This window comes from Lichenostomus cassidix, chromosome 3, assembly GCF_008360975.1.
Source record: "Lichenostomus cassidix isolate B80296 chromosome 3, HeHo_3.0, whole genome shotgun sequence".
NCBI lineage: Eukaryota > Metazoa > Chordata > Aves > Passeriformes > Meliphagidae > Lichenostomus > Lichenostomus cassidix.
In genome coordinates this window covers 103,610,488-103,624,140 of record NC_139483.1, presented here as the reverse complement: position 1 = coordinate 103,624,140, position 13,653 = coordinate 103,610,488, and the positions used below count along the sequence as shown (strand labels likewise).

Genomic DNA, 13,653 nt, shown 5'->3' with positions numbered 1-13,653 from the left:
ATTTATAAATGCCTGAAAAATAACAAGACTGAACAGCAGCCCTTTAGGGTGACTTCTCCATTTCACAAAACCTGAGTTGGATGCAACACGACAGTATATGCTGGGTGACAGAGCAAAGGCTGCTAGGACAGCTCTGGATGACAATAAGAGGTGGAGAATATCATGTTCAATGCAGGCTTTTTCATCCTAACTGCTGAGGGTGGCTTCTGGTGCAAGTCTGTGCCATGGACTGCCCCCAGGATTCTTCATCAGAGTGTTCACAGGCCCAGAACAGGGTAATGCTCAACCAATCTGAACAAGTGGTCCAGCACTGGAGGATACTCACTCACTGGTTCTGTTTTATGTAGCTGTAAAAATGTAACCAGGGAAGTAATGCAAAATACTCATGAAAATCTGACCTTATAAAGCACTACCCCAAGCTTTCATAACACAAATTACTTTTTTTCCCCTATCCCTTATTTAAACAAGCCCTTAAATGTATTTTTTGTATTCCACCCTGATCTAGCAAAATTTTTATGCATGTGAGCCACATTAAGATCCCTGTTTTCCTGGATGCTGTTTGTTTAAGCGAGCCTATGCATATCCAGAAACTCTGGGACCAGTGCTCTATGTTAGATCATTCAAACTTTTGTGTGTGCTGTACTGTGGCTTTATATACTCCAAAAAAAGAGAATCACATGAGAGCAATACTATATACATGATACATAAAATATAAAACCTCCAACCAACTTCCGATTCCAAAAGCTTGCAGCTGGCTTTTTAAATCTTATAATACAGGAATACCTATGAAAATATTGTTGCTGCCATTTATGAAAGGAACTGCTGCCATTATTGCTGCTATTTATGATACTCAAAGGCACAAGGTCTGCATGTACTCAAACAATTGGGCACAATGAGACAATCAACACTACGTCAAGTCCCTTTTTTTTACAGGGAGATGTGGAATAATGACATCTTCCTACTTAATGTTCCTCTTTGCCCACAGACCAGAGCAAAGTGCCTCTTCTACAAAGTGAAAGAAAGTATTTTTATGACTCCACTACAGGAACTTTACCAACTCCAGTTCATATCAAATGAAGTACATGCATTCATTATTTTAATGTCACACATGAGCTGACCTGCTGCTTACAATCAAATTTTATAAACAGTTTCACAAAATGTTGTACTCTGATCAACAGTACCTCAAGCACCTAGGTGGTTCTTTGATACATTAAACACACATTAGGGAAACTGAATTCTGGAATAAGAAATGACCTGCAGGATTTGACGTGACTCTCAGAAAAAAGCAATGTGGAGTTGCAAATAGGAACATGAAAACTGTATCAGATCAGGCCAAAAGTCCATTCTGTCTTTGACAGCCTCCAACAGTTGTGCCAAGGAAAGGGCAAGCATATTGGGCTACCTCCCTGGTACAAACTACAGCAGAGTGACAGCTCTCAGGGCTTCCTGAGCCTTTAAGCAGTTTATCATGTTTAATAGTCACTGATGGATTTTCTCTCTGTAAATCTGCCTTATCTTTTTGCATATTACTGTGAAATTTTAGGAATCTGTGACATTTCCATTTAAGTTTAAGATTTACATTAAAATACCTTTTGTTTTGAAACTGCTGCCTATTAGCTTGATCAGTTTTCCAAAGCTTTTGCATTAGAAATTACAATGAGGAATCACTGTCCATTCAACTTGGTTTCACAAACCACTGTCATTATTTCCCCAAGCTACTTTTCTCATCAGCTTGTCTTCCAACTTCAATTTTACTTTCCACTGTGTGGAAAAATTTCAGATCTGTGAAAAATCTTGTCACATTTTCTATATCTTTTGTAGATTTACTGCACCCTTTCTGAGAGGCAAGAACTGCTAGACCTGAAGACCCCATCCAAGCAGAGAGCACATTGCCATCACTCAGAGTGAGAATCATGGCATTCACTTCCCAGTGGCTACTAAATATTACTTGATATTGGAAGCACAGGATTTTATATTCCATCTAAATACTCAGCTTTATCTCACACATCAACACGTCCATCATTTTATTGCTCAATAGGAATAAAGAGCTCCTTCAGCAACCTGACAATTATTTTTCTTAATCTAAATAACTCAATGTGAACAACAGATTTTACTACTCCACTGTCCACCCCTTTTTCCAGACTATTTATGCCTGTGTTGAACAGTACTGACCTTCACACAAATTCCTGTTCAGTCCTACCTGTTACACAATCCATTGAAAAGGATTGTAATCAATTCCTAACCTCTCTTTTCTACCCTATCTTTCCACCAAGTACCCACCCATCTGAAGGTTATAATCTTTATAGGTTATAATCTATAATCTTTATCAAGCTTGTTAACCAGTGCACACAGCCAATTCACACACTGAGGCAAAGTATTTCTATTTTTGTTTTGAGTTTGTGCAAAGTAGGAAGCTCAGTGCTAAGTCACAAAAGGCTGGCTCCCCAGTCATCAAAACCTTACACTATTTATACATTTTAACAAACAAAGGTATCAGCATTACACTACTTTTTCATTAATTAGGATTCAACTCCCCTACCTGCTAGGTATATCTCCCATTTCTTATGATAATTAGTCCATATGCAGAGTTCTTTCCTCTATTTGAGCTGGGGGTCTGTTTTGAGCCAGTGGTCAATGAGTTGGTGGTCATGATCTCCCAGCGCTGGAATCACCTTTCCCTCAGTTACTGCCTTGTTCTGCTGACTTCACTCCTGGTGGCTGTCATCCAGACAGCTCATTCATCTTGGGATTGTCTTCCCTTTTCCTTAAAACAACAGATTAGCCAAGCATGCAACCCTTGCAATGCAATTGCTTAACCATAACTGTCTAGTTATAGCTACTGATTAACAATTAAAAAAAAAAATCAGTTTGATTCAAATCTTGAGGGGCTCAAACCATGAGTGGCTCAATAAATCATGACTGCTGAATCTTCTAAAAATCTTTAATGAAAATTCTTGCCCAAGCCAGGAGGGCCAACCATGCCCTGTGGTGCACCAGGCACTGTATCATCAGCCAGTCAAGGGAGGGGATTGTCCTGCTCTGCTCTGCACTGGGGCAGTCTCACCTCAAGTCCTGTGTGCAGCTTTGGATACCACAATCTAAAAAAGATATAAAGGTATTAGAAAGTGTCCACAGGAGAGCTACACATATGGTGAAGGGTCTAGAGGGAAAGTCAGACAAGAGTGGCTGAGGTCATTTGGCTTGTTCAGCCTGGAGAAGAGACTGGAGGACTTCAACATCCTCATGAAGGGTAGCCAAGGGACAGTCACCAATCCTTTCTTCTCTTGCAACAGGACCTGAGGGAATGCCAGGAAGCTGCATCAGGGGAGGTTTATTTAGATGTTGGGAAAAGGTTCTTCACTCAGAAGGTGTCTGGGCACTGGAACAGGCTCCCCAGGGAAGTGGTCACAACACAAAGCCTGGCAGAGTTCAGGAAGTGTTTGGACAATGCTCTCAGGCACATGGTGTGATTCTTGGGATGTCCTGTGCAGGGCCAGGAGTTGGACTCGATGATCCTGATGTGTCCCTTCCAGCTCAGGACATGATTCTATGATTCTATGATTCTATGATCCTATGATTCTATGATTCTGTGTTCATTGACTTGGTTTGCCCTGGCCAGATGAGGTCACTTGGCTCCTCCAAGGACTCCCACAGATTTCTGAGGGACCAAAACCCTCCACAGAAGATGATGCTGATGGCTCTAGAGCGCATCATATCTATTCCTATTCCACTTCTGCTTGTGTTTGTTATTCTTCCTACTGATTTGATGCACACTAACCTTAGGGACTCCTTTTGAGGCTGCTTAGGTTTTGGCTACAGGCACCACTGCCCAGTCCTCCAGTGCCTCCTGCAGCACGTGGCAACACCATCCAACTGCTTAATGCCCAAATCCCTGTGTAACTCCTGGGTAAACAGCATCCAATCTTGCCAATTTCCACCTCGTCAATTTCTTTCTTTTACATTCTACCATAACTTCAACTGGAAACAGCTCCTCCAACACTTTTACCCAAAAAGCAGCATTTTAGCATGAAAACCTCCCTCAGCTCCTCTTTGATGAGCACAGGGTTCAGTTTTTTCATTACATTTCCCCTGAGTTCCTTTCACACCTTACCGAGCAGGCATCCAGACTATGTGTCAAGATCCTGGTGAGTAGGGAAAGGATTTACTGCTACTTTTTATGTCTTCACAGAATCAATTAGGTTGGAAAAGACTTCTGAGATCATTGAGTCCAACCCATGAGCTAACAGCAGCATGTCAACTAGGCCACAGCACTGAGTGCCATGTCCAGTCTTTCCTTAAGGGCCTCCAGGGACAGTGACTCCACCACCTCCCTGTGCAGCCCATTCCAATGTCTAATCACCCTTTCTGTGAAGAATTTCTTCTTCATGTCCAATCCAAACTTCCCCTAGCAGAGCTTATGTTCTCTTGTCCTATTATTGTTCTCAGTTTTGAGCCCCTCATTTTGAAAAGGACATTGAGGAGCTGGAGCATGTCCAGTGAAGAGTAACAAGGCTCATGAAAGGTCTAGAAAACATGTCTTATGAGGAACAGCTGAGGGAGCTGGGCTTGTTTAGTCTCCAGAAGGCTCAGGGGAGACCTCATGGCTCTCTAAAACCACCTGACAGGAGATGGTAGCGAGGAGGGGGTGATCTGTTCTACCATGGCTACAGTGAGAGAACCAGAGGAAATGGCCTTAAACATACTGGGGAGATTCCGATTAGATATTAGGGAAAAAAATTCACAGTTAGAGTGGTCAGGCATTGGATTAGGCTGCCCAGGGAGGTGGTGGAGTCACCATCTTTGGAGCTGTTTAAAAGGCATCTGGTTTGGTGTCGGGTTGATGTGTAAAGTGGTTTTGGGGATGGACTGAATGATCCAACCGGTTCTACCCTTCAAACATGTTGGGGGATAAGCCTGCACTTCGCAACGCTTTCTCTGACACTTTCTGGCGCCCCGGCTCATTTTCCTCTTTCAAAACTACCAATTTTTTCCTCCTTTGCCAGAATTCCCAAAGAAACCGCGATGTTTGAGAAAGCGTGAATGACAGGCAGAAGGAAACAGCCAAGACGCGCGTCCCGGAGCGATTCCCAATCGGGCGGCGGGCGGCGGGCGCCTGACCCTGGCTGGGCAGGTCTGGGTAGGAAGAGCTGGGTAGGCAGGGCTGGGTGGGAAGGGCTGTCCCCTCGCTGAGGGGTCGCAGCCATCGCCCTCGCGTCGGGCGGTTGGGGGCGGTTCGGGCCCGCCCTCAGCGCGCCCCGCGGCCCGGCGGAAGGAGCGGCCCGGCCTCCCCCGCCCCTCCGCGCCGGCTGCTTCCGCCCGTGTCGGCAGAGACAGCGCCGGCCGTCGCCGTGCCGGGTGTCGGGGAGCCTGCGAACGGGGAAGGTACGTGCCGCAGCGGCCCTGCCCTGCCCTGCCTCCCCTGCCCCTGTGCCGGGTCCGAGAGCCGCCCCGAGCCGCGGGCCGTCAGCCCCGGGAGCCTCGCCCGGCAGGGAGGTGCCGGCAGCCCGGCTGTGTCGGGTGTCAGGGCTGTGTAGAGACCTGTTCCGCCAAATAACGCTGGTGATCTCCAGCCGTGCGGCTGGGGATGGAGTAGCATATCCCATGCAGAAATAAGCGCTTCGTACGTTTTTCCTTGACTTGTTTTTTCAGGGAGGAGACTTCATGAAACGAGTCGTAAGTGGTGTCTCCTTTTTCAGAAAATAACTGAGGTGATGCTATTTGCAGTGGTTTTTCTGTGTGTTAAAGCTTGTTCCTGTGAAGCACCTCTCGGAGCTGAGTTATGCCTGTTATGTTGGTGGCATGTTATAAAACACGAAACACAGGAAAAGTCTGTGACCTGAAGGGCCTATAAATAGGAAAAGAGAAAAATAAGGTTATAAATTGTTGGAAGTTAGAAGTGAGATGAGATTTTTTAAAGTGGAAAGAGGCATCTTTTAGTAGGGGAGTTACTGGTTTGGAAAAGCAGGAGTCCTGCAGACTCACAGCCTCCCTCGGGAACCTGCTGTCTGTCAGGTTTGCTCACTGGTGATCCCCGGGCAGCATCACTGTCAGCATCCTCCTTCCAGCCTGTGTTTACTACACGAGAGAAGAGGTGCCTGTGCCAGACGGGATGAGCAGCAGGTTCAGGAAGCAAGTAAATGCTGGTATGGAAATGTATGGTGAAAGAAATTAAAATAATGATGAAGGGCTATTTGAGGCATGACAGTTGTTGAGAGCTTTCTTACTGGTAAGTTTTTTGTTGTGTTACAAAAATGAAGAAACAGCTCCTTTTCTTGCAACTTGACTATACTATTAAAGCCTTGAATGATGCAGACCCTTAGTTTTTTAGGTGGTGTATATTCCTGGCCCTCTGGGACCTTATGATGCCCAGTTAAGCTCTGGGAGTCCATCTGCATGGGCCTGTGTCAGAATCAGGATATGAATCTGTATTCTGTGTGTCTCAGAGAGTAAAAGCTTTCAGTTATTAATTGGGATTATTGCAGCTTCATCTTTTCTTTTGACACTCACTTATGATGTCAGTGAGGGAAGTCGTCACACATTTACAGACCTAGGTAAGTGATAGCACTAACATTTAATACTTTCCATCATGGGATTACTACAAGGATTGTATCAAAGCAGTCAAAGTCAGAGATTTTTTATGAATCTTGGACAGTACCTTAAGCAGATGCCTGTGAAAAAGGCAAGCATATGTGATTCTACTTTACTTAGCTCCACTCTGTATCTACTCAGCTTGCAATAAAGTGCAGTCCAGGAACTTTCTGGAACAGATGTGCTGAGGTCTGCAAGATCCACTATGGATTTCTGCATCAACTCATCCTTGCCTTTGACCCATGTGTACCACTAGTTTTCCGAACATCCATCCTCAAGTAGTTCTGTGGGTCAAAAATCCACTAACTCACTAACTTCTCTTGGTTTTTGACACACTTTCTGCTACTTCAATGTAGTATTTCCTACTTTTTAAATTCGAATAGACACTGATGGGTTATTACCTCTTTATCTGCTTCATTTGATTCACAAGAACAATTACAATAAATTGTGTATGGGTAATGGTATAACAAAATTTCCAATATGACTGCCAAGCCAAAGAACTTACCAGTAAATTTGACAAGATTTACTTTAAAGCTTCCTAATTGCACTGTTTTCAATGCTGGGTTTTTTGGTTTTTGGTTTTTTGGTGTGTGGTTTTTGTTTTTTTTTTTATTTATTGATAACTTTGATTTCTTCTAAAAGACATTTTCTTTTTCCATTCTTGTGTTTTCTTATAATGAGAGCACCTTGTCTGGAAAAAGGGTCCCCATTTTGGATGATGTCTAGTTTATTTTTACTGGGTATTAGAATCAGAATTTCGAGATTCAGCTTCAGTGCATGCTGTGTATGCATTTGTACAGAAAACATGTTTGCAGGAAATGAAGAACAGGTAGTTTTCACTTACTTAAATCAGGCATGCTCTTAATAGCAATACACTTGTCTTTTTTCTACTCCTGACAAACCACTGTGTAACACTGAATTCCCAGTGAAATGTTTGACAAAATTGGAGTTGCAGCTTATATGTTGAATGATGACATTTAGATGTCTAGTATGGTTTGTAAACAGGTTATAGTGGGGGAAGTAACTTATTCTGATAAAAGAATATTCATAATATGAAAAAAAAAGTGTAATACAAAATGTCTGCACTTAAAGAACAATTAACCATGAAACAAATCCAAGTTTTCGCCTGACTACATAGTCACTGGTGAAATGAATGAGAACTGATTGTTTACCTTTCTAGTGTTGCACAACCACCTCATGTTGTGTGACAGTTTCTTGTTACCATATATTAGGTAATCCTGATGTGCCAGAACAACATCTAACGAGAGATGCTACAATTTCAAGTTTGGCAGGGTTTCTTTCATCATGATCCTTGTTTCTTTCCTCAGTATCCTTGCTTCCTCCTGCTGCTGCCAGTAACCATGCTGTTCACTTGGTTCTTGCCTTTTTCCTTCTCATCTGCTGCTTCTGTTTAGATTCTGTTCCCCTTGCCCTTTGTCTAGACCAATTCTTTGCACAAATATTTTATTTAAAAAAAAAAACCCAAAACACTTGCGATACAAACTTTTGCAGAAGTCTGACTCCTCAAATTTTACCTCCTGAAAGAAATTGTAGTACCAACTGGGAATGTTATCACTGGATTCTTCTTTGAACCTGTGATGAGCACAAGTTTTGTTCCTGTGTGAATTTGTTTATAGTCATGGGTTATGAGGGTTTAGCGGGGTTATCTTGATGAGAGGAGCTGGGCCCTTGTGCAAAATGCTGAAATAAGTTAACTTCAGCGATTACTGATGTGGTGAGGAACAAATTGCAGTTTTCCCAGCATGGTGAATTGTCTTTGGATCCTCCTGTGACTAGAACTGTACGTCTGTATGTTGGAGCATTGGCATGTGCAGCACTGGTTCTGGGAGCAACCTTTTGCCTCCTGTACCAGTGTGTCCAGCCTGGCTGTTTGACTCCCTGTCCTGTCCCCCTGATCAGCAGAACCAGTGCTTCTTTCTGGAAGGACTTGGACTGCAGGCCTCATATCAGTAGTATAGACAATTACATTGCTGTAGTGTCTCAGGAAGGGATCTAATGCTACCTGGTGTTATTCATGTCTCCTGTTCATTGATTCTCCTGTTTGAATTCCTGTGTCCTTGGCAGAGAGCTCCATACAGTCTGCTTCTATTTGTTTTCATGTCTCTACTTGCAGTGCCTTCCTAACCTCTTTAGGTGAGTAGATGAGTATCAGAATGTACAGCTGCTGCAGGAAACATAAGGAGGAGGTGGTAAGCAGCAAACACAGGTTGAGGGATCACTGAAGAATGCAGCTGTGACTAGTAAGTTGGTCTACTGTGAATAGATAGAATTATGACTAATTCTTGTGTGTCCTTGTTAGAAAGCAAGAAAACCAGCAGCAGCTAGAGAGCTAAGCTGAAGGTGGGATAAACAGTTAGTGTAAGAACACATGCAAGTTGAAATAATAACATGAGAAGAAAAATATGTTTTGAATTTGGAGCATATTTTAGGTTAAAGGAGAATAAATAACATGGAAATATGGAAGAAACAAAGAAATAAGGAGTAGTTCCATAGACAAATCTATCTGAACAGCACAGGAAAGGATGGGGCAAGCCAAGTCAAGGGCAGTGAGATGCTACTTGTATTTGTGGACCTTTTTTCTTTTCTTTTATATTTCATATCTGCTTCTTGCTAGTATTCATTATGCTCTTTGAACTTTGCATTACTTGACAAGAAGACAGAATAGCGCTCACCATGAAGTAGGGTATCTTATTCTGGTAGGAGGTGGAAAAGGAATTACTGAACATAAGATGAAATAGAATTGCTTTTTTCTGCTTTTACCTATTATTACTGTTGCTGAAAGACGGATGTTTCTTTAAATGCTTAACTTCTGGGAGCTGTGGTTTAAGTGGATATATAGGTTGCCATTACTTTAAATTGTTGCATTTTTGTGTTTCATTGAATGTTGTGGAGATTGCCTGTATTATTTAAACAGCTGTCCAACAGAAATGTGTGACCTGTAGTTCTTTTGATGTGGGAGAAAAAATAAGAGTATAGAATATATGGTTGGGGAGACAAATAGCTTTTGGGCTTTTTCTTTCTTTTGAAAAGTTCTCATTTTCTGTAGGATAGTAGGAACCAAATGGTAAAGAAGCATCATCTTTGTTCAGTGGGAAAGTGTTTTTTTTTTTTCAAGCCCTAAGAGCACAAGGAAACTTACTTGCATGTGTATCTTTCCTCTCTCTTAATACTATTTTTGGTGTTTTCTTGTGCACCTGTCCTTGATAACCTGTTCCTTCACTTTTTTTTCCAGTATATTTTGATATTTCTCTCCTTTGAAGCAGTACCCCATGAAAAGCCTGTCTTCTCCCCCATAATTCACATAACTGTTTACTTTTGAACATGCTCAGGTTTGTGTGGTGATTTGTGCTGAAGTTTAGAGACCACAGATGTTTCTTCTCTCTGTATCCAAATGTAAGTGTGATGGGTTCTTGTTCATGAAATATAACATTCCCACCTCTAACTTCAGCCAAGTTTTAACCCAGTCTGTAACTGTGGTGTTGCATTTTAGTTTTGCCCAGTGCCTTTCAAAATACTGATGTTCAACGTAATTCAAATAAACAAATTGCATATTTTACGAACTTTACTGTATATGTGACAATTTTCTCATGCTATCCATTCCAAACCACTTTATCTCCCATTGACTTTCTAATGCAATAGGCAGCTCAGCTGGGAAAGTTTACTTACAAGCTTCTCTTGACATGAGTCTGCTGTATCATTGAAATTTGTTGGTCAGAAGAGACCTGTCCAGAGATTTTTTTTTCCCCATGGAAACCTTTCTTACCATGTAGATATTGTACTTCAGCAGCTTTTTATGTTCTTTCACATAGATACTCTATTTGACTGAAGTTTTGCTAACATCACAGTTTAGTCTCAGAATGTAAAGTATATTTATGTATTGGTTTGAAAAGAAACCAGTGGGAGATTACAAGTCAGAATTAAAATTAATAGGAAAAGTTAAAAATAAGTGAAATAATACAAGGAAAAAGCACTGACAAAGTCAGATACAACCTGACACCTGGTTAGGGTGGTGGTAGCAGTCCAAACAGAGTAGTTCAGTTGACGCAGCGATGCTGTGAAGGTCTGGTCTCCAGCCAAAGGTCCAGTGGGAGCTCTTGTCCTCTGGGAACCCAGTAAACAGGGCTAACTAGGTAGTTACAAGGCCAAGTTATATCCAGGTGGGAACACCTGACTCCTCCCTCCTGGGTGGAGCATCTCACAATAGGGTGAGATAAGTCCATGAGTCATGTGGTGGGTCCTTGATGGCCAATTAACAGTTTTCAAGGGTGAGTCCTAGCAGGTGATAACAGCTAACGGCCCACAGCTGGTGGTAATAGGATGCTTAAATACATCTATATTGTAACCTAGGACAATTTATTATGCCTGCATGTTATTCGTGCCTACCATCTTCTGTTTATTCCTCTGTGAGATTTCAGTTTTAAAACCCCTAAGTTTTTTCTCTGGGTCCAGTACTGTAATGCAGCATTTGGAGGGAAAGCTCTCTTTGAAAGTTACTTCATTTAATCAGTAATTTTCAATACTATGTGCAAATGAACAACTTTTTCTTCCTTTGAGACTAAAAGGTTTCCCAAAATCTCACTTTCTTTTCTAGAAAATGCTTCATATTACACCAAATTAGTCCCTCCTATTTGCTTTCATGCGAATGAAACCATCATTACTTCCTTGAGTGGATTTGTTTCCTTAAGCAATAACTTTCTTGCTCATTTCATTTCAGGTTTATCATCAGGTTTGCGTATTGACTGGGAAATTGGGAATTTGCTGGGAGCATAGCTACTACTTTGTTGCAATCTGTGGGATTCCCAACCTTAATTGTGCCGATGGAGTTACTTTAAGAAAAAACAAACCAAGACAGCAAACTTTAACTTTTTTGGGGTCATTTTCATGTTGGTAGCTGTGATGCTTTAGCTCTTTTGAAAAAAGTGAAAATTACCATCTCAATGTGATTAAATATAATGGCAGAACATGTAGGGCCTCTTCCACTGTATCCTGAAATGTTTTAGATAAAGCATACTCCACTTTGAGAATGTCATGTCTTTTTTCTTTTGGATACATTTGTAGTGGCTGGTATTTTGTGAAGCTTCAGGGACCCCCAGCCACGCCAGGGTAACTTCTCAGGGTTTCCTTACATTAACTCTGACCCCAGTGGTGTGTTCTAACCAAGTGTTCAATTGTGACAGCAAATGGAAGAGCTGTCATCTAGCTGGAAACAAAGGATGGATGTGGACTCTGCTCTTGGAGCCCTGGGCAAGCATAATTGGGGTTTTGTGACCTTTGTTAGACTGAAGTCCATGATCATAAAGAAAAAGAGACCAGGCATCAAACTTAGTGTTGTTGCCAGAACTGCAGGAAAACATTGACTGCTTGCCAGCTGTTGAGTGTTGCACACCAACAGTTGATGCTTTCAGAGGTGTGACTGCTTTCATAAAGGTTGCCATTGTGCATGATCCCCGTGGAAGTCTTTCATTTTCTATTTCACCCTTGTGAGAATAATGGGGAAGTCAAGGCCAAGAGGGCTGTAGTAGTTCCTGTATGATAATTAACAGGAGCTCCATTTTGGTTTTTTTAGTCATTAGTATGTGCTGAACTTCTCAAAGCTATAACTCACAATGACATATAAAGATTGGTTAAAAGTGATGGTGAACCTTCGCGATCCATTTCTCTGGGGGTTTGATCATCCTCTTTGTTGAATAATTTTGTGCCAGACCAATGTATTGTTGTGGGATCTGAAAATGTTTTCTGATTTCTTGGTTCCCCAACTCCAAATCTCTTTCAAATTATTCATTTCAAAGCAAAGCACTTTTTTGGAACAAGGTTCTGGGGGATCTGTCTCTTCCTGATTGAGTCCACAAATGGACCTGTCCAAGCTAACAGTTTTTTAATTTGCGAGTCCTACCCTGCTTTGCTGAAAAGCTGTCTCAATAATTGGTTTAATAATGTTTGGCAGTGACAAGGGTCCACTTGTCCAGAACAAAATGGATACCCAGAAGTTATTTTCCCTCCTGCCCTTCCACAGGGACAGTATACACTTTCTTGGTTATTGCTACAAGGTAATTAGTGATAATAAAATACAAATTTTGTGATGATACAAAGGTCTCGAAGATAGGTCCAGCTGTTAAAATTAGGTTTATCTCTACTTAGGTCTTTGCTGTATGTTGTATGCTATACAGTCCACTGTATGTTGTCTTTGAACAAGGTTTAGAATTGAGGAGTGATTCTAGTTTTCCTTCTGCACTTCAGCTTTTTATCATGACAACCCTAAGCATGAGTAAGCTGTACCCCATTTCCACAGGTTCCTCTGATATTTTTCTACAGTCATCAGTGAAATTCTCCCAGCTGTTTTACTCCTTGAGGGAAGGGCATGGGGAGAATGACACAGGAACAGAACAAAGTGCAGGCATCAGATTGCTAGGTCATCAAGTGATGATTACCTCACAGATTTTAGAGGAAAGCAGCCTTATTTTGTATAACTACATTGCTTTGTTTGACATGTCCATAGTGTTAATTTTTTAGCTTTGTTCATATTTACAAATAACGCCTAACAGTTTTTATTTACTAATTCAGACCTAGTGTGAGAGGGACTTGTATATGACTTTGACAGAGAATTGTACAATGAAGAAATGGTACAATGGAGGTACAAAGGAAGGTACAATGAAGAAATGTTTCATTTTTATGTGCTACTGGCTGCTGCTGCTTCTTTTCTTACACAGAATTGGTCAAGATTTGTGACTGATGTCACAACAGCTTGCAAAGTCTTTGGCCTTTGTTTTTATGTTTTCCCTGAGAAAATCTGGCATCCATTGTTTGTAGTTTCTCCAGATAAATCGTTGATGAGATCTGGGCATCCTGTGTCGTGTCATACCTCGTCTGTCAGATCATGTCGTCCCCCCTTCCTTTGTTCCTCTTTGCAGTTTTTCACCAGGTCGGTCAGTCTGTCCCTTTCTAGTTCTTAGCTATGAGCATGTAAGTTCCAGTCTGAACATCAATGAGCTTATGTCAGGTCTGGATGATTCTCCTCTGGGAATAATGTTGCAGAAATTGTCAGAG

The 13,653-nt window shown here is 41.7% G+C and overlaps 1 protein-coding gene across 2 annotated transcripts in view; it reads left to right on the top strand.

The window, feature by feature from the left end:
• The first annotated feature begins 5,222 nt into the window (after positions 1 to 5,222).
• LDAH (lipid droplet associated hydrolase) overlaps positions 5,223 to 13,653 on the top strand; it is a 113,509-nt gene continuing 105,078 nt past the window's right edge. The window contains exon 1 of one of the 2 annotated variants that reach the window (XM_085056965.1): positions 5,223 to 5,382. The gene's annotated coding sequence lies outside the window, so the exon portion shown is untranslated. Of the gene's footprint in view, positions 5,383 to 5,444; positions 5,674 to 13,653 lie in introns of those variants that run through there. The other variant, XM_085056964.1, reaches the window with a different exon arrangement.